Genomic DNA, 19,320 nt, shown 5'->3' with positions numbered 1-19,320 from the left:
GTTACAGCAACCCCAGCAGCCCTGACTAGCTAGCTTTGCTGGCATTTATTCAGCACACATTAAATGACAAAGGCTTTGAGTCAACACCACTACAAGGTAATTAACCTGGTTGCCCTCCCACTGACAGCCATTCTGCCCGTGAATGTTTTTTGTTTTTGTTTTTGTTTGAGACAGAGTCTCTCTGTTGCCCAGGCTGGAGTGCAGTGGCGGGATCTCAACTCACTGCAACCTCTGCCTAGCAGGTTCAAGTGATTTTCCTGCCTCAGCCTCCCGAGTAGCTGGCATTACAGGCATGTGCCACCATGCCCAGATAATTTTTATATTTTTAGTAGAGACAGGGTTTCACCATGTCGGTCAGGCTGGTTTTGAACTCCTGACATTGTGATCCACCTGCCCTGGCCTCCCAAAGTGCTGGGATTACAGGCGTAAGTCATCGTGCCTGTCCTGTGAATGATTAAGGGTTAGTTTTAGGACTACATGAGCAAACAAGTTATTCAGATAAACTTCTCTACATATCTATGTTATTTACTTTTCTGCTATCAACTTAAGGTAAAGGGGATTAGGCTGCCTTCAGCCAAAATTTTTACTGAAGCTATGCAAACATCTCCCAGCCTTCCAAAAAGGTGACTGCTTCCTGTAACTTTCTTTATAATACTCCCACTAAAATCTTTCCCATCACCCTGACTGAACTCCGACAATCTGAGCCCGATAGGTCAAGGCTACTGCGAGCCAAGATTGCACCACTGCACTCTAGTCTGGGCAACAGGGGTAAGACCCTGTCCCCTCAACCCCCCACAAATAAAGGGCAAATAATGCAAAGAATAACATTGCAAGTTTCAAATGAAAGCCATTGTTTTCAAAATCTTGCAAAATACCTTCTTAATTATTCTTTTGTTACTATAAAGAACACTGGACATAGAAACATATGGTATCTAGAATACACATGGATAAATCAGTAAGAAATAAGAGGCTTGTCCTCCATCTTAAAATATAATTACAAAAGTACACACCTAAATGCAACCCTGTTCACACTGCAAAGTGATTCAAACTTATTTGGGGCATTAATAGACAATTATTTAAATTAGTGATATTCTATAATGAACTCATTTCCCCGGTACATAATATGCTATAATAACTTGTTTCTCTTCTCTCTAAATTATCTACATAATATCAAAAAAATATTTACAGGGAAAAATCTCATTTTCAATTTTTTTTTTAATATGATAATGCCGGCCGGGCGCGGTGGCTCAAGCCTGTAATCCCAGCACTTTGGGAGGCCGAGGCGGGTGGATCACGAGGTCAAGAGATTGAGACCATCCTGGTCAACATGGTGAAACCCCGTCTCTACTAAAAATACAAAAAATTAGTTGGGCATGGTGGTGCGTGCCTGTAATCCCGGCTACTCAGGAGGCTGAGGCAAGAGAATTGCCTGAACCCAGGAGGCGGAGGTTGCGGTGAGCCAAGATTGCGCCATTGCACTCCAGCCTGGGTAACAAGAGCGAAACTCCGTCTCAAAAAAAAAAAAAAAATATGATAATGTCTTTCTCTGTTTCTCTGCATAGCAGGAGTAGCTGCTACTCCTTGGCCTCTGATGCAATTTGAAAACAAGTTTCTGTGAATTTCCCCACATTGCTTAATTTCACATGCAGAAAGGATGAAAAGCATTCCTACTATTAATAGCTGGAATGCATAATATAGAGCTTCTTTACTAAATAACTGCTTTAAGTCATGTTTACTTTTTATAATCTTATCACCTGAAAGCACTCACTAACCTAGATGTATTAATGTGGGTAAAACCCTGGTCTGAAGTGCTCAGGTCACCACTGCCATCAATTTTAAGTTACTTAACACTCCAGTGGTCTAACATTTGCTGGTGTTTTTGCTAAACAAAATGAAGTGACAATCACTCTGCTATTAAAGTGATGTTTGGGCTTCTTTCCAGTATACACAAATTAAACCTTTTCTAAGAAAAGACAGGTTGTAGAAATACTCAATGGTGTAGATATTAACAATAAACATCACAAATCAAAAATGTTTAATCGATTCTTTTTCAGAATAGCAGATTTAAACCAAAAAGTTGATGAAAAATTCAGAGAAACTAATGCTATAAATTTCATGATTAGAAAAAAAGATGCCATAAAATTATTACAGTCAGCAACAAAAAAGGGCTACAGTAGTTCCCCCTTATCTATAATTTTGCTTTCCAAAGTTTGTTTCCTGGAATAGAGTATAAGATATTTGGAGAAAAAGCGAGAGAGCACATACACATAGCTTTTATTAAGAATATTGTTATAACTGTCTGTTTTATTGTTGGTTATTATTGTTAATCTCTTCCTGTGCCTAATTTATCAATTTAACTTTATCATAGGTACATATGTATAGAAGAGACAATGTACATACAGGGTTTCATACCAGCTGCAGCTTCAGGCATCCACTTGGAGTCTCGGAATGTATTCTCCATGGATGAAGAGGGACTACTGTACTCTGCTAGCCATACTAAGAATTGTAAAAGCAAGATGTTTCCCTTTGCTGTGTTCCTTTACTTATTTGTTTAAAAAAAGCAAATAACACTTTTTTAGTCTTAAACTTAGAAACTGTATTACACATGTAATATCTATTCACTATGGAAAAATCAGAAAATAGAAGAAAACATAAGAACATGAAATGATCTATAATTCCATCACCCTAAGAGATTTATTGGTAGCATTTTATATATATAATATTATATTCTGGATTAGCCATTTATATAACAAAGCCCTCCAAAAACATTTCATCACTTATATTTCAAATTTGCTAAAATCAAATTTCATTTTTAAAACTGTGAGGTTGTAGAGAATATGAATCATGTATGAGAAAACAATGTCAACACGTAAAGACTAGTACAGCTAATATTAATCAACCACTTCATTATATCTACTCACAAAAAACAAGAAAACATTACAAGCCTCAGAAATAAGGATCAGAGAGGCACGTTTCCTTATACTTAGTTTCTCAGTGGCCTAAGAGCAAACTGACAGATGAATCTCACTGCTTTGCATTTCCTATTATCACCAAAGTCCTAAAATATTTTCTGACAGTGAATTATGACTGTGGCACTAAATAAGGCACAGTGGTATCTGCTTTCTAAAGTGTGCTGTGCAATCTTGATACTGCAGATGTACTATATACTTAAATACTATATACATAATCAAAAGGTATATCTCAAATATTAATCTGCAATTATCTGTTAATAAAGAGAGGAGTACTAGATAACTTTTTCATTTTCTACGTAGTTTTAAATTTTTCTAATAGTAAAAATAAATGGCATGTGAAATGCTCATGACATGATGTTAATTTACAAAGCAGATCTGCCCTTGTTACAAGATGGCGCCGAAAGCGAAGAAGGAAGCTCCCGCCTCTCATAAAGCCAAAGCCAAGGTGAAGGCCAAGAAGGCAGTGTTGAAAGCTGTCCAGAGCCACACAAAAAAAGAAGATCCGCCTATCACCCACCTTCCAGTGACCCAAGACAGTATGACTCTGGAGGCACCTCAAATTTCCTTGAAAGAGCGCCCCTAGGAGAAACAAGCTTGACCACTATGTTATCATCAAGTGTTTGCTTACCACTGAGTCTACCATGAAGAAGATAGAGGACAACACATTTGTGTTCATTGTGGATGTTAAAGCCAATAAGCACCAGATCAAACAGGCTGTGAAGAAGCTCTATGACACGGATGTGGCCAAGGCCAACACCCTGATTCAGCCTGATGAAGAGAAGAAGGCATATGTTCGACTGGCTCCTGATTACGATGCTCTGGATGTTGCCAACAAAATTAGGATCATCTAAACTGGGTCCAGCTGGCTAATGCTAAATATATGTATATCTTTTCACCATTAAAAAAAAAAGTAGATCCAAAAAAGTATTTAAGTCTCAGCCCAATTAGTATTAAAAATGTTATGCCCAGACTCAAAACTATAAAGCTACTAGAAGAAAACATTAGACAAATGCTAAAGGACATTGGTCCAGGCAAAGATTTTACAGCTAAGACTTCAAAGCACAGGCAACAACAAAAAATAGACAAATGATGGACTGTATTAAACTGAAATGCTTCTGCACAGCAAAAGAAACAATCAACAGAATGAAAAACAACCTGATGAATGGGAGAAAATATTGGCAAACTATCCAACAAGGGACTAATATTTAGAATATACAAGAACTCAATTCAATGGCAAAGAACCCAAATTATCCAATTAAAAAGTAAGCAAAGAAATGGAAAAGGCATTTCTCAAAAGAAGATATACAAATGACAACATGAACAAATGTTCAAAATCACTAATCATCAGGGAAATGTGAATCAAAACCACAATGAGATACCATGTCAAACCAGTCAGAATAACTATCATAAAGAAAACAAAAAATAACAAATATTGGCATGATGCAGAGAAATGGAAACTCTTACACACTGTTGGTGGGATGCAAAATTAGTATGGCTACTATGAAAGACAGTGTGGAAGTTCCTCAAAAAATGAGAACTAGAACTACCACATAATTCAGCAATTCAAAGGAGAGTCAACGGGATACCTTGAACGCCCATGTTTACTGCAGCACTATTCAAAATAGCTTAGATAAGGAACAGACCTAAATGTTCATCAACAGATGAATGGATAAAGAAAATGTAGTATATGTTACACAATGTAATACTATTCTGCCATAAAAAAGAATGAAATTTTATCATTTATGGCAATATGGATGAGCCCAGAGGACATTATGTTAAGCAAAATACGGCAGGCATAGAAAGGCAAATGCATGTTCTGATTTGTAAGTGGAAGCTGAAAAGTTTTGAGCTCAAGGAAGTAGAGTATAATTGTGGGTATTAGAGGTGGGGAAAGATAGAGGGAAGGGGAGGATGGAGAGAAGTTGGTTAATGGCTACAAAATTACAGTGAGATAAGAGAAATGTGTTCTGATGTTCTGGCAGCACGGGAGGGTGAGTGTGGTTAATTATATTGCATATTTTCAAAAAGCTAGAAGAGAGGAGTTTGAAAGTTCACAACACAAAAATGTAATACATGTTTGAGATGATGGATATGCTAATGATTTGATCAGTACATACTGTATACATGTATTGAAATGTCACTCTGAATCCCGCAAATAGGTACAATTATCATGTGTCAACTAAAAATCAAGGGGAAATAATAGAAAAAATACTCATCTAGACAGAGTAAAGCAACAGATAGAAAATACTAAAATTTTACTTCATTACTAGGCTGTAAGATCATGGCTGAATTGTTTTCTTCTTTATATTTTCAAATATTTTTCACATTTTTTTGAGACAAGAGTCTCACTGTGTCACCCAGGCTGGAGTGCAGTAGCATGATTTCAGTTCACTACAACCTCTGCCCACCAGGTTCAAGCAATTCCCTGCCTCAGCCTCCCAAGTAGCTGGGACTACAGGCACACACCACCACGCCCATCTAATTTTTGTATTGTTAGTAGAGACAGAGTTTCACCATGTTGGCCAGGTTGGTCTCAAATTCCTGGCATCAAGTGATCCGCATGCCTCGGTCTCCCAAAGTGCTGGGATTACAGGTGTGAGCCACTGCGTACAGCCTTTTTTCACATTTTCAATAAGCTTGATTCACTTCAAATTTTTGAAGGGGGTCAGAGCACAATGAAAGTAATTTTTCACAAGTGACACCAATTAAATTAGAGAGATTTACTCAATAATCTGACAGAACATCATAAAGTAAACATTCTTAGGTCCAGCTAACATAGGCCCTAAAACAGAAGTCCCCAATCTGTACTGGTCTATGTTCCTTGGCATGTTAGGAACCTGGCTGCACAGCAGGAGATGAGCAGCAGGTGAGCTAGCGAAGCTTCATCTGTTCTTATAGCCACTCCCCATCACTCACATTACCACCTGAGCTCAGCCTCCTGTCAGACTGGTAGTGGCATTAGATTCCCATAGGAGTGTGAGCCCTACTGTAAATTGCACATGTAAGGACTCTAGGTTGTACACTCCCAGAATCTAATACCTGACGATCTATCACTGTCTCCCATCACCCTGAGATGGGACTGTCTCAGAAAACAAGACAGGTCAGGGCTCCCACTGATTCTAAATTATGGTGAGTTGTATAATTATTTCATTATATATTACAACGTAATAATAACCAAAATAAAGCACACAATAAATGTAACATGCTTAAATCATCCCCAAAACCATTCGCTACCTCCATTAACCCCAGCTCTGTGGAAAAATTGTCTTTAACAAAACCAGTCCCTGGTGCCAAGGACCACTGCCCTAAAACACAAAAATGAAGTGCTAGTAATATAGATAAGAAACAATGTAACAGAACATGAAACTTCAGTCTCCAGAACACAACTCCTGGCTGCATTCTAACTGCCACAGGACACAACAGCAGCTTCAATGCTGTCATTATATCAAGGACTTGGGAATCCTTCTCTGGCAGTCAGGAAGCTTTTTGCTCTATTCTCATACCAGTTAATGCCCTAAAGAATGCTAATTAGGGAGAGTCCAAGTCATTGCCAAACTCTTAAATCTGTAAGATTTCACAGCAGAGATACATAAGACGGCTAATTCTCCAAATTGAACACATTAGGGGAAATCAGAAAACAACAAGATTCTCAGTCAATATTATTAAACATTTCCATGGTGCTTTCGATGACTTATGTGATTTACAAAAAGACAAATCAGTTGCTCTTACAAGTTTTCAAGTCAGAAAATATAGATATAAAACATACATTCACATGTTTTACTACTAATGATTTTCCTATAGCAAACTGAAGTACTTCATAAGCCATTGTTGTAAAATCTTGCTTGCATAAAAAAAAAATTCTGTCAGCCCTTCATAGCTGTGGGTGCCACATCTGTGGATTTAACCAACACAGATGGAAAATATTTAAGGAAAAAACTGCATCTGTACTGACACACAGACTTTTTTCTTGTCATTATTTCCTATACAATACAATATAACAACTACTTGCATAGCATTTGCATCATATTAGGCATATAAGTAATCTAGTGATGTTTTCGGGTATACAGGAGGATATCTACAGGATATATGCAAATATTAGAGCACTTTCTTTCAGGCCTTGAGCATGCCCAGATTTTGAAGTCTACAGGGAGTACTGGAATCAATCCCCCCATGGATACCAAGGGACAACTGAACATGCTTTCCAGGATCCTGTGCTTACAGCCTAAAAATCATATATCCCCCTCCAAAATAAGCTTATTTAACAGAAATCTTATTATTAAAACTCATGCAATAGTTTGACTCATTTATCTACTGCAACATTTAGAATTCAAGATCACTATTGTAAACCAATTCTAAGCAGAGTTTAAGATTAGGAAAATTAACAGGCATGGGGAAATTATTCATTTTTTGGTTGTTTCTTGAATATTTTGTGCATTTCTTCTTCGAAGAACAAATAAATCAGTAACATCCTAGCCAACTACAAAAGGCACCAAAAGTAGAAGCTAAGATACTACTATCATTGATGGTCTATCAATATATAATGTATCAATATATTGTATTTCAGATACAATACATATATGTATCTGAAAGGAAATGAGTCACTTTTAAAGGCATGCTTTCTGATGTGTTTACATTATATTTTCTGAAAATGTTACTAAAGAAACAGAAGGAGGTAGTTAAGCATGGTTTGTGATATGGATGTCTAGATCACAAAACAAGTGCCAGGCAGGCACAGTGGCTCACACCAGTAATTTCAACATTTTAGGAGGCTGAGGCTGGGTAGGTCACTGGAGGCTGAGGCAGGCAGATGGCTTCAGCCCAGAAACTGAAGACCAGCCTGGGCAACATGGCAAAGCCTTGTTTCTAAATAAAATTTAAAAATTAGCTGGGTGTGGTAGTGCCAGCTACTCAGGGGGCTGAGACAAGAGGACTGCTTGAGCCCAGGAGGCCAAGGCTTCAGTAAACTGTGAACACGCCACTGCACTCCAGCCTGGGTGACAGAGCAAGACTCGGCCTCAAAAAAACAAACAAAAAAATAGGTGCCGTAAGAGTAACAATCCAAAAGCACAGATTTCAGCCAAACACAGTGGCTCATACCTGTAATCCTAGTACTTTGGGAGGCTGAGGCAGGTAGACTGCTTGATCTCAGGGGTTTGAGACTAGTCTGGGCATTAGGGCAAAACGTCATCTTAAAAAAAAAAAAAAGCCGGGCGCGGTGGCTCACGCCTGTAATCCCAATACTTTGGGAGGCCGAGGCGGGTGGATCACGAGGTCAAGAGATAGAGACCATCCTGGTCAACATGGTGAAACCCCGTCTCTACTAAAAATACAAAACATTAGCTGGGCATGGTGGCGCGTGCCTGTAATCCCAGCTACTCAGGAGGCTGAGGCAGGAGAATTGCCTGAACCCGGGAGGCGGAGGTTGCGGTGAGCCGAGATCGCGCCATTGCACTCCAGCCTGGGTAACAAGAGCGAAACTCCGTCTCAAAAAAAAAGCACAGGTTTCTAATGCTACATGCAGGGTTTGTTCTAAAATTAAATAATTTTTTTTTAAATAAAAGATAAGGAAATCCTTAGGGAAGAAGCTTGGGGGCAAATAGGGGCAACAGAGTGAGGAAGGAATTTTGGAAGACAGGAAGCCAGAGAAGAAGAACCTCATATTGATGTACAGACCCAGCCCAAGTCTCTGGTTGACCCCAAACCATGCACATGGAAAACTGAGAGCAATCTAAGCTAAGATCTCAGCCACAACCCACCATAGCCATGAAAAGGTGTGTAGTTTGAGTCTAACAAAGTTAATAACCTTCCAAAATTATTTTTCCTTTTTTTAAAATTTTTATTTATTTATTTTTTGAGATGGAGTCTCACTGTCACCCAGGCTGGAGTGCAGTAGCACGATCTCGGCTCACTGCAGCCTCCACTACCCAGGTTCAAGTGATTCTCCTGCATCAGCCTCCAAGTAGCTAGGATTATAGGTACATGCCACCATGCCCAGCTAATTTTTGCATTTTGTAGTAGACATGGGATTCCACCTTGGTGGCCAGCCTAGTCTCGAACTCCTGACCTCAAGTGATCCACCCACATTGGCATCCCAAAGTACTGGTATTACAGGTGTGAGCGACCACACCAGGCCAATTACCTGCTGAAATTAAAATAAAAATATCAACACTCTTCTGACTAATGTAACTAAATCTAAAGTCTCCACACAAGAACACTCACAATGTCCAGGAAACCATCCCATAATATTCAACATACAAAGAACCGGGAAAACATGACTCATTGTTAAAGGAAACCATCACAACAACAGTTATCAACAACACTCAGATAACACAGATGTTGAAATTATTAGACAATGACTTTTTTTGAGACAGGGTCTTCCTCTGTCACCCAGGCTGGGGTGCAGTAGCATGGTTTTGGTTCAATGCAACCTTGACCTCCTGAGCTCAGGGGATCCTCTGCCTCAGCCTCCTAAGTAGTTGGGACTACAGGAACATGCCACCACCATGCCTGACTAATTTTGTTTATTTTTAGTAGAGACAGGGTCTCACTATGTTGCCCAGGCTGTTTTTGAACTCCTGAGCTCAAGCAATCTTCCCTCCTTGGCCTCTAAAAGTACTAGGATTACAGGCATGAGCCAACACACCTGGGCTTTTTAAATTCTTTTCTTTTTTTAACTTTTTTAAGAGACAGGGTCTCGCTCTATCTCTCAGGCTGGAGTGGTATGGTGCAATTATAACTCATTACAGCCTAGAGCTGGGCTCAAGTGATCCTTCCACCACGGCCTCCCTAGTTGCTGGGAATAAAGGTGTGCACCACCACAACCAGTAGACAAGGACTTTCAACAACCTATTATAACTATGTTCAATGAGGTAAAGAAATATAGACTAATAAACTCAAAACATTTAAAAAAATTTAAAAAAGAAAACTGAAATGTAGGCTCCAAATGAAACAAAAGATAGAAACTCTCCACACAGAAACAGAAAACAGAAACTGAATGAAAATATGTAACTAAAATATATAACATATGCAATAAAAAAATTCAGTGGATGGGCTTGATGGCAGAATAACGATGTCAGAGGAAAGAGTCAGTGAGCCTGTGGATAGACAGAACTTATATAAAGAAGACAAAGAAGTGAACACAGAAAAAAGGAACATAGCATTAGGAAATATCAAAACATCAAAAGATCTTCTACATGTGGATAACTGGAGTTTCAGAGGAGAAGCAAGAGAATGCGCCTAAAAATTTCCAGTGAAAACTATAAATTTATAGATTCAAAAAGTTCAGCCAACCCCAACAGGATAATTACAAAGAAAGCTATGCCTATGTGCATCATATTCAAACCGTTAAAACCAATAATAAATAGAAAATCTTGAAAATAACTACAGAAAATTAACACATTACATACAGGCCAACAATTCGAATGACACAGATTAATCTATCTCAAGCCGTAGAGGACAGAAGACAGTAGAACTACAGCTTCAAAACGCTGAAAGAAAAACCCAGAATTCTATATGCAGTGAAAATATCCTACAGGAATAAGGGCAAAATAAAGACATTTTCAGATGAAAAAATCAGACAATCAGTTGCCAACCAAACCATCAGTACAAGAAATACTGAAGGCACTTCACAAGGCTAAAGGCAAAGAATGCCAAAAAAGAAACCTGGATCTTCAGGAATGAATGAGGAATGCCGAAAATGGTAAATATCTGAGGAAATAATTTTTTCTCCTTATTTCTTAAAATACATAGAGTGTTTAACGTAAAAGTAAAACACTACTTTGTGGGCTTTATAATGAATGCAGATCTAATACATATGTCCAATTAAAGTCTAAAAGACTTCAAGGAATGGGTATAAATGAATCAATATGGTTTAAGTTCTCTATATTCTATGTGAAATGGTACAATATGAACTCTGAGAAGACTGTGAAAAGTTATGGATATTGAAATTTGTAAAGCAACCACTAAAAAGAATGCAAAAAGATAAAATAAAAAAGCCAATAGAGAAATTAAAATGGAATTCTTCTAAAAATTTCAAATAATTCAAAAGAAGGCAGAAAAAAAAAGGAGGTAAACAAAAGAACAAAACATAGAGGAAACAAACAAAAAGCAAATTTTAAAATGACAGACCTAACCACATCAATATGACATTAAATAGGACTAAATACTCCAATTTAGCCAGAGTTATCAGAACAGATAACTTTCAGTCAAGAGTTATCAGAACAGATAAAAAAGCAAAACTGGCAAGGCAAAGTGGCTCATGCCTGTAATCCCAGCACTTTGGGAGGCCTAGGCAGGTGGATCACCAGGATGTCGGGAGTTCGAGACTAGCCTGACCAACATGGAGAAATCCAGTCTCTACCAAAAATACAAAAGTTAGCCAGGCATCGTGGTGCAAGCCTGTATTCCCAGCTACTAAGGAGGCTGAGGCAGGAGGAAAGCTTGAACCTGGGAGGTGGAGCTTGCAGTGGGCAAAAACTGTACCATTGCACTCCAGCCTGGGCGACAAGAGCAGAAATCCGTCTAAAAAAATAAAAAACCTAGCTATACCCTGTCTACAAGAGACTCACTTTGTATATATACAGATAGGTCTAGAATAAATAGAAGGAAAACACCAGGTTGGTTGGGTGTGGTGGGTCACACCTGTAACCTCAGCACTTTGGGAGGCCAACGGAGTGGGTCACTTGAGATAAGGAGATACGAACAGCCTGGGCAACATGGCAAAACCCTGTCTCTACTAAAAATACAAAAATTAGCTGGGCATGGTGGCACATGCCTGTAATCTTAGCTGCTCGGGAGGCTGAGGCAGGAGAATTGCTTGAACCTGGGAGGTGGAGGCTGCAGTGAGCCGAGATCATGACACTGCACTCCAGCCTGGGCAAAAGAATGAGACTCTATCAAAAATAAAAGAATATACAATGCAAATACAAAAAACATAAGGCGGATGAAGTGATGATAATAATAATATCAGATAAGGTAGACTTAAAAATAATAGTATTACAAAAGAGGGACATTTTATAAAGAGGTCAATTTATCAGAAACATAAAACAATCATAAATACGTATGACCCTAATAAGACAGCCACAAAATACTAGACATGAAAATTGGCAAGATTAAAAGGGTAAATAGACAATTCTACAATCATAGATGATTTTAACAATCCTTCTCAAAAACTGATAAAACAACTAAATCTAAAAAAATCAGTAAAGATATAGAATAAGACTGGGCAGTGGTTCATGCCTATAATCCCACTACTTTGGGAGGCTCAGGTGGGAGGATTGCTTGAGCTGAATAGTTCAAGACCAGCCTGGGCAACGTGGTGAAACTCCATCTCCACAAAAAAATACAAATATTAGCCAGGCATCCTAGCATGTGTCTGTAGTCCCAGCTACTCAGGAAGCTGAGGTGTGAAGATGGCTTGAGCCCAGGAGTTAAAAGGTTGCAGTGAGCCGAGATCGTATCACTGCACTCTGGCCTGGGTTACAGAGCCAGACTCTGTCTCAAACAAACAAACAAAAAAACAGAAACATCAAAAAAAGACATAGGCTATATGAATAATACTAACTGATATCGATGTTCTTTTTAAGTACACATAGTATATATTCAGCAAGACAGACCTTGTGCTTGGTTATAAAAAAAATTCCGGTAAATTTAAGAGGACTGAAATAATCTTTAGTCACAACAGAATGAAATGACAAATTAGTAACAACAAGAAACCTAAGAAAATCCTAAGCATTTGGAAATGAAACAACACATTTCTAAATGATCCAGGATCAAAGAAGAACTCACAAAATGTTTCCAACTTAATGATATTGAAAATACATAAACAGTTAACATATAAATAAAGCAGTACTTAAGAGGATAATTTATAGCTTTAAATGCTGCTATTAGAAAAGGAAAATAGTTCAAGTCAATGACTTGCAGAGAGTCTTAGCTATGTACACCTTGCAAGCTGAGCATGAGGCCTGTGTGCCCACAGGGGACAGAAGGTTCCAACAAAAGTAAACACTGCGGCAGACTTGTAAGCTGCTTGAACGTTGAGTCCGTTCTTAACTTAGCTGGCAATGGGCTAAAGCTTTACTGGCTCAAGGTGTTTCAGCATGACCCCTCATCAATCACTGGGTATCAGTAAGATATTAACACATGGACCTACGAACAACCTTGAGGAAGCCAGGCTTAAAATTTTTAAAAAGAATTTGGAAAAAAGAATAAAAGAAAAACCAGTAACATATGGTTCCAGCTCAAGAAACTGGAAAAAGAGGAGCAAACTATACCCAAGCAAGTAAAAGGAAAAAATCAGAAACCAACAAAATAGACAACAGCAAACAATACAGAAAGACGAACACAGCCAAAAGCTGGTTCTTGGGAAAGAGCAACAAAATTGTTAACAGGTGGCTGGAATGAATAAAAGAAAAATGAGACATAAATGAGTAATATCACAAATAAAAAGCAGTTATCACTACAAACATCAAAAGGATAATAAAAAGTACAGGTAAAGTTCAAAGTTATAAGCAGCCTTTTAGCAAATCCGGGTCTGAATAATCACCTCAAAAGAGTTGTCTCCACAATTCTAATATTCATCTATTCACCATAATCAAAAGCTATGCTTTAAAAATATAATTTAACATAAGCACTCAATAATTTAGACTGAAGCAAAGCCAAGTATCCTCCCTCATCCCAACAATCATCCTGAAAAAGCTTCTAAGGTAGGATATCAGGAATTCACAGAACTATCTGAATTTGGGCTTTTATTTTATTTATAATTATTGGGTAACTTCTTATGACCCAAAATGTTGGGTTCCTGCCTCTTCTAAGGTGCCTTTATAAATTTCCGCTTGTAAAAAGTTTCTTATGGTATTTACAGTGTGTGTTCCAATCTCCAGCTTTCAAAATATGTGAAAAAGCTATTTTTCTAAAGCCATTCCTATAAAAATCATATTCAGAGAGACAGGGTCCTATAATGCATTTAAAGACTCTCAAAACAATGTGTAAATATTGAGAATATGGCTAGAAAGTTCTACTACATTTGAAATATTGTTGAGCTCTTCCCCCCATTTAATAAAACTACATTAGAAATATAAAAATACGCCGGGCGCAGTGGCTCAAGCCTGTAATCCCAGCACTTTGGGAGGCCGAGGCGGGTGGATCACGAGGTCAAGAGATCGAGACCATCCTGGTCAACATGGTGAAAACCCGTCTCTATTAAAAATACAAAAAATTAGCTGGGCATGGTGGTGCGTGCCTGTAATCCCAGCTACTCAGGAGGCTGAGGCAGGAGAATTGCCTGAACCCAGGAGGCGGAGGTTGCGGTGAGCCAAGATCGCGCCATTGCATTCCAGCCTGGGTAACATGAGTGAAACTCTGTCTCAAAAAAAAAAAAAAAAAAAAAAAGAAATATAAAAATCCAAAATATAAATGAGCTATTCAGATTTGACCATTAAAGATGATTTCCTGCTTGACTACTCTGAGAAAAATTCTCAAATGGTGAAGGTAAGTGGTCTTTTCCATGGCATCAAGTCCCACACTGGCCATGTACATCTGAAGAGCCAGAGCCGGCAAGGACCCGCTTTCCAGCAACAGCAAACAAAAAGCAACAGATACCCAATGGCACTCAGTAGAAGGGTTTTAGTAATTAGTATAAAAAGGTTTCCTATAAAAGAGAACTTTCATATTCAAAATGTCTAAAATGGCAGGTGCAGTGGCTCACCCCTGTAATCTCAGCACTTTGGGAGCCCAAGGCGAGAAGATGGCTTGAGGCCAAGAGTTCAAGACCAGCCAAGTAACATGGTGAGGCCCTATGTCTACAAAAAAATTTTGAAAACATTAGCAGAGTGTGGTGGGTGCCTACCTATATAGTCCCAGCTACTCAAGGGACTAAGGCAAGAAGATTGCTTGAGCCCAGGGGTTGGAGGCTGCAGTGAGTTATAATCATGCCGCCACACTCCAGCTTGGGCAACAGAGTGAAACCCAGTCTCCAAACAAAAGTCAAAAATGGCTTTAAAAATCTTAATTAGAATAATACTCAACAAAAAAACAGGTGTCAGTTAAAAAGCAACTCCTTAAATGTAAATCAAAAATAGTTTGTAACAGAGCCAAAAAAGCCATTATAAGCTGCTATATAAATAGGCATTTAATGATTTTTTCAATGTTACATTATTGATCTAAGAGGCCCTCTGTTTCCGCTGAAATGAATAAGTAATTTAAGATAACATTAATAGGATTTGCAGCACATCAGAAACTCTGGGTCCTTCTTATCACTAGAATCACCATTATAAAAAAGAAATTTCACATTGTCTTTCAGTGAAACATCTGCATAATTTTAGAAATCACAGCAAAAGACTAGAGACTCGTTACATCCATCACATGCAAAAAGTCACAATACCATGAATATCATTTATGCAATTTAATAAATAAATATTCAACATTTACTTATTAATGAAAGATACTACCACTTTATGCACTGAAAACACAATGGTGATGGAGATGTGGTTCCTACTCTCAAAGAGTTTATAGTCTATCTGTGAAAACAATACAATAAGGTACACAAGATGCTATGAAAGCACAGAGAATGAGGCCCAATACCCTACAAAGAGAGCCAGAGAAAACATCAAAGATGCCAAGGGCAGTGGCTCATGTCTATAATCCCAGCAGCTTGGGAGGCTGAGATGGGCGGATCACTTTGAGGCCAGGAGTTTGAGACCAGCCTGGCCAACATGGCAAAGCCCTGTCGCTACAAAAAATACAAAAATTAGCCAGGTGTGGTGGTGCATGCTTGTAATGCCAGCTATTTGGGAGGCGGAGGCATGAGTATCACTTGAACCCAGGAGGCGGAGGCTGCAGTGAGTTGAGGTTGTGCCACTGCACTCTAGCCGCATCAAAAGAAGAGACCCTGTCTCAAAAAAGGAGGGAAGAGACAGGAGGGGAGGGAGGGGGAAGAAAACAATACAGAAACTCATGTTGAAGCTGAGATAAGGCAGGAAGGAGGGCAGAGCCAGGTTCATGAGGGAGGTGATGATTGCAGCTTCTTCTGGCCAAGGAAATGTCAGGGGCACAGCATGCTCAAATGGCTAAGTATTTTGTTAAGAGTTGTCTTTTGCAGGCTGGGCGCGGTGGCTCAAGCCTGTAATCCCAGCACTTTGGGAGGCCGAGGCGAGTGGACTACGAGGTCAAGAGATCGAGACCATCCTGGTCAACATGGTGAAACCCCGTCTCTACTAAAACTACGAAAAATTAGCTGGGCATGGTGGCACGTGCCTGTAATCCCAGCTACTCAGGAGGCTGAGGCAGGAGAATTGCCTGAACCCAGGAGTCGGAGGTTGCGGTGAGCCGAGATCGCGCCATTGCACTCCAGCCTGGGTAACAAGAGCGAAACTCCGTCTCAAAAAAAAAGAGTTGTCTTTTGCATAAGAAAAGAGGCTACAGGGGAAAATCAAACTTTACTAGCAAAACTGCATTTATCAAGACAACAGTGATTTACTTAATCTAGGAGGAAAAAGGGTAGAAGATCACAATTTTATGTTGGTCAATTCCCCATATTCCCTATCCTTACACACATTTATTTCCTCATGCTACAGGCATGACAGAGGACTCGGAGGCTACCAAGAGGGCGCCAACATTGCCCTCAGGAAACTAAGGCAATAAGCAATCAGACAATAGCGTGCTTAGGTGGCTGCACATGATTCTGAAATGTAGCTCCTTGATTAGTTACCATGGAATAAAATACTTAGCTTAAAAGCTACTACAGTATTTGGGCTTGGTGTGGTGGCTCACGCCTGTTATCCCAGTACTTTGGGAGGCTGAAGCGGGTAGATCACCTGAGGTCAGGAGTTCGAGGCCAGCCTGGCCAACATAGTGAAACGCTCTCTACAAAAAATAAAAAATCAGCCAGGTGTGGTAGCACACGCCTGTAGTCCCAGCTACTTGGGAGGCTGAGGGAAAAGAATTGCTTGAACCCAGGAGGCGGAGGTTGCAGTGAGCTGAGATTGCACCGCTGCACTCCAGCCTGAGTGACAGAGTGAGACCCCATCACTGCTCCCCAAAAAATCTACTGTTTGAAGGATCATCCAGTAGTAAGGAAGAGAACAATTATTTGACATCAGATATGGTGGTATAACAGAAATTTTAAAAGAAACTGACATCTCATACACATAAACAAGGAATCATGCTTGTATTTTCAAATACATGCTACTAACTTGTGTTTTACAGATTTCAAAGCACTCTTACACACTGTTCATGGCAAGAGAGGCCAAGCAGCTATTTTAACAATTATCTACCACTGGTCAAGCACTGATTGTGGAGTACAGGCTCTTTGCTAGAAACTTAATATCCATGATCTCATTTCATCCTCACAACAATCATGCAAAGTAACTATTATTTCCCTCTCACAAACACGGAACCTGTGGCTTGACGGGTTTACATAACCTGCCCAAAGACACGTGGCTGACAAGTTGTGGAGCCAAAGTTAGTCACTGTGTCAGTCTGTGAAACTCCTTTTATCCTGCTGCACAGCTTCAACGTCACTGAATGTGGCCAGCAAAGCAACTGAAGAGTGTACACTGAGCAGAGGAGGCTGGATTAGACTGCAGGTCAGGGCTTTCAACTCAGTCTTCTTGCAGCCACGCTGAAGCCTCACTATGACTGTCACCTCAAGTTCCCCACCCCCACTTGGAAGTTATCTTGCGCTTTCTAATAAATCAATCCGTCTGGATTCTCTCTAAACCATATGAGGATGGTGGGGAAATGGATCACAGAAAAAATTTCTATGCAAAAATTAAAATGTTTAACAAGTAACATCAATCACACCCTGCATCCACCACTATCCCTGGTGTCTGATGCTCCTGAAGTACATTACGCATTAATCTGCTGTTAAAGAACCACAGTAAAAGCTCAAAGCTATGTCAAGGTTCATTTACTTAATCTCATGGAATCCTCACAATAAGGCTAAAGTCCAAACTATTATGCTCAGTTTACAGAGATAAGAAGAAGTTTATTAAAGTTAAATAAGGCACCCAAGGTCACACAACTATAAGTGGTATTGCAGTATGATTCCAAAAACCTAAGCTTTTCCCCTCTACAACACAATCTGGATCCCTGTGACAGTCAGATAAAAAACAAAAATACCAAAATACTGTTATCTGAATTTGCATATTTGTACAAGTTTTCATATATAATTACTCAACAGTTCTACTATCAGAATTATAGTTTTACTATGTAGCACTTTGTTAAAGTAAAAAAAAATTAAACATATCACTTAAAATTATCACATCTTTTACATTATCAAAGCAGCATTGTACTTGAAATTTATTTGAATATGTAGCTTAATTTTCATCATTTCATACATTTTCTTCAATATTTTATTCAAAACCTTTTTATCTTAAGAAAACAGAATGTTTAATGATGGTTAATATCAAAATTATTTAGGATCCAACAAGAGATGGGGTGCTCCATCTTTTTAGAACCCTATTTATTTTATTTTATTTATTTATTTTTGAGAGAGGGTCTCACTCTGTTGCTCAGGCTGCACTGCAGTGGTATAATGCAAGCTCACTGCAACCTCTGCCTCCCAGGTTCCAGCAATTCTCCTGCCTCAGCCTCCTGAGTAGCTGGGATTACTGGTGCATGCCACCATGCCCAGCTAATTTTTATATATTTAGTAGAGATGGGGGTTTCACCTTATTGGCCAGGCTGGTCTGAAACTCCCAACTTCAGATAATCCGCCCACGTTGAGCCACCATGCCCGGCCTAGAACCGTATTTTAAAAGCAAATAAAACATTAACTTTGTTTGTAAAACGAGGCTGAGTATAGTGGCTCATGCCTGTAATCCCAGCACTTTGGAAGGCCGAAGCAGGTGGATCACCTGAGGTCAGGAGTTCAAGACCAACCTGGCCAACATTGTGAAACCCCGTCTCTACTAAAAATACCAAAATCAGTAGGGTGTCATGCCGCATGCCTGCTATTCCAGCTACTCGGGAGGCTGAGGCAGGAGAAGCACTTCAACCCAAGAGGCAGAGGTTGCGGTGAGCCGAGATTGTGCCATTGCACTCCAGCCTGGGCAACAGAGCAAGACTTGGTCTCAAACAACAACAACAAAAAATATCTGATACAAGTTTAATGGGGTGAATAAATCTCACAGATGTATAAACAAATGGGGAAAGTACAAGATGAACAGGTATTAATTTACTACAGGTAATTCTCATTTTCAAAGAAAATCTGCAAATCACTTTAGAAAAGGTGCAATGAGAACGGAACAGAATGGAGGTAAGTGAAAAAACACACTATGTAGCATACCTAATAAATAAAAAGATTTGTCTTATTTTCTCATCTATACATGATACTTGCTAATTATTTCAT

The 19,320-nt window shown here is 39.2% G+C and overlaps 1 protein-coding gene across 3 annotated transcripts in view; it reads right to left on the bottom strand.

Annotated features, from left to right (window-relative positions):
- The window catches only part of PARN (poly(A)-specific ribonuclease), a 199,364-nt gene that overhangs the window by 100,975 nt on the left and 79,069 nt on the right, over positions 1-19,320 (bottom strand). The window lies entirely within an intron of this gene.

This window comes from Sapajus apella, unplaced genomic scaffold (genome assembly GCF_009761245.1).
Source record: "Sapajus apella isolate SASKATOON/1434 unplaced genomic scaffold, GSC_monkey_1.0 scaffold51, whole genome shotgun sequence".
Lineage (NCBI taxonomy): Eukaryota > Metazoa > Chordata > Mammalia > Primates > Cebidae > Sapajus > Sapajus apella.
Note: the sequence above shows the minus strand (reverse complement) of the source record. Positions and strands in the feature narration are given on the sequence as shown.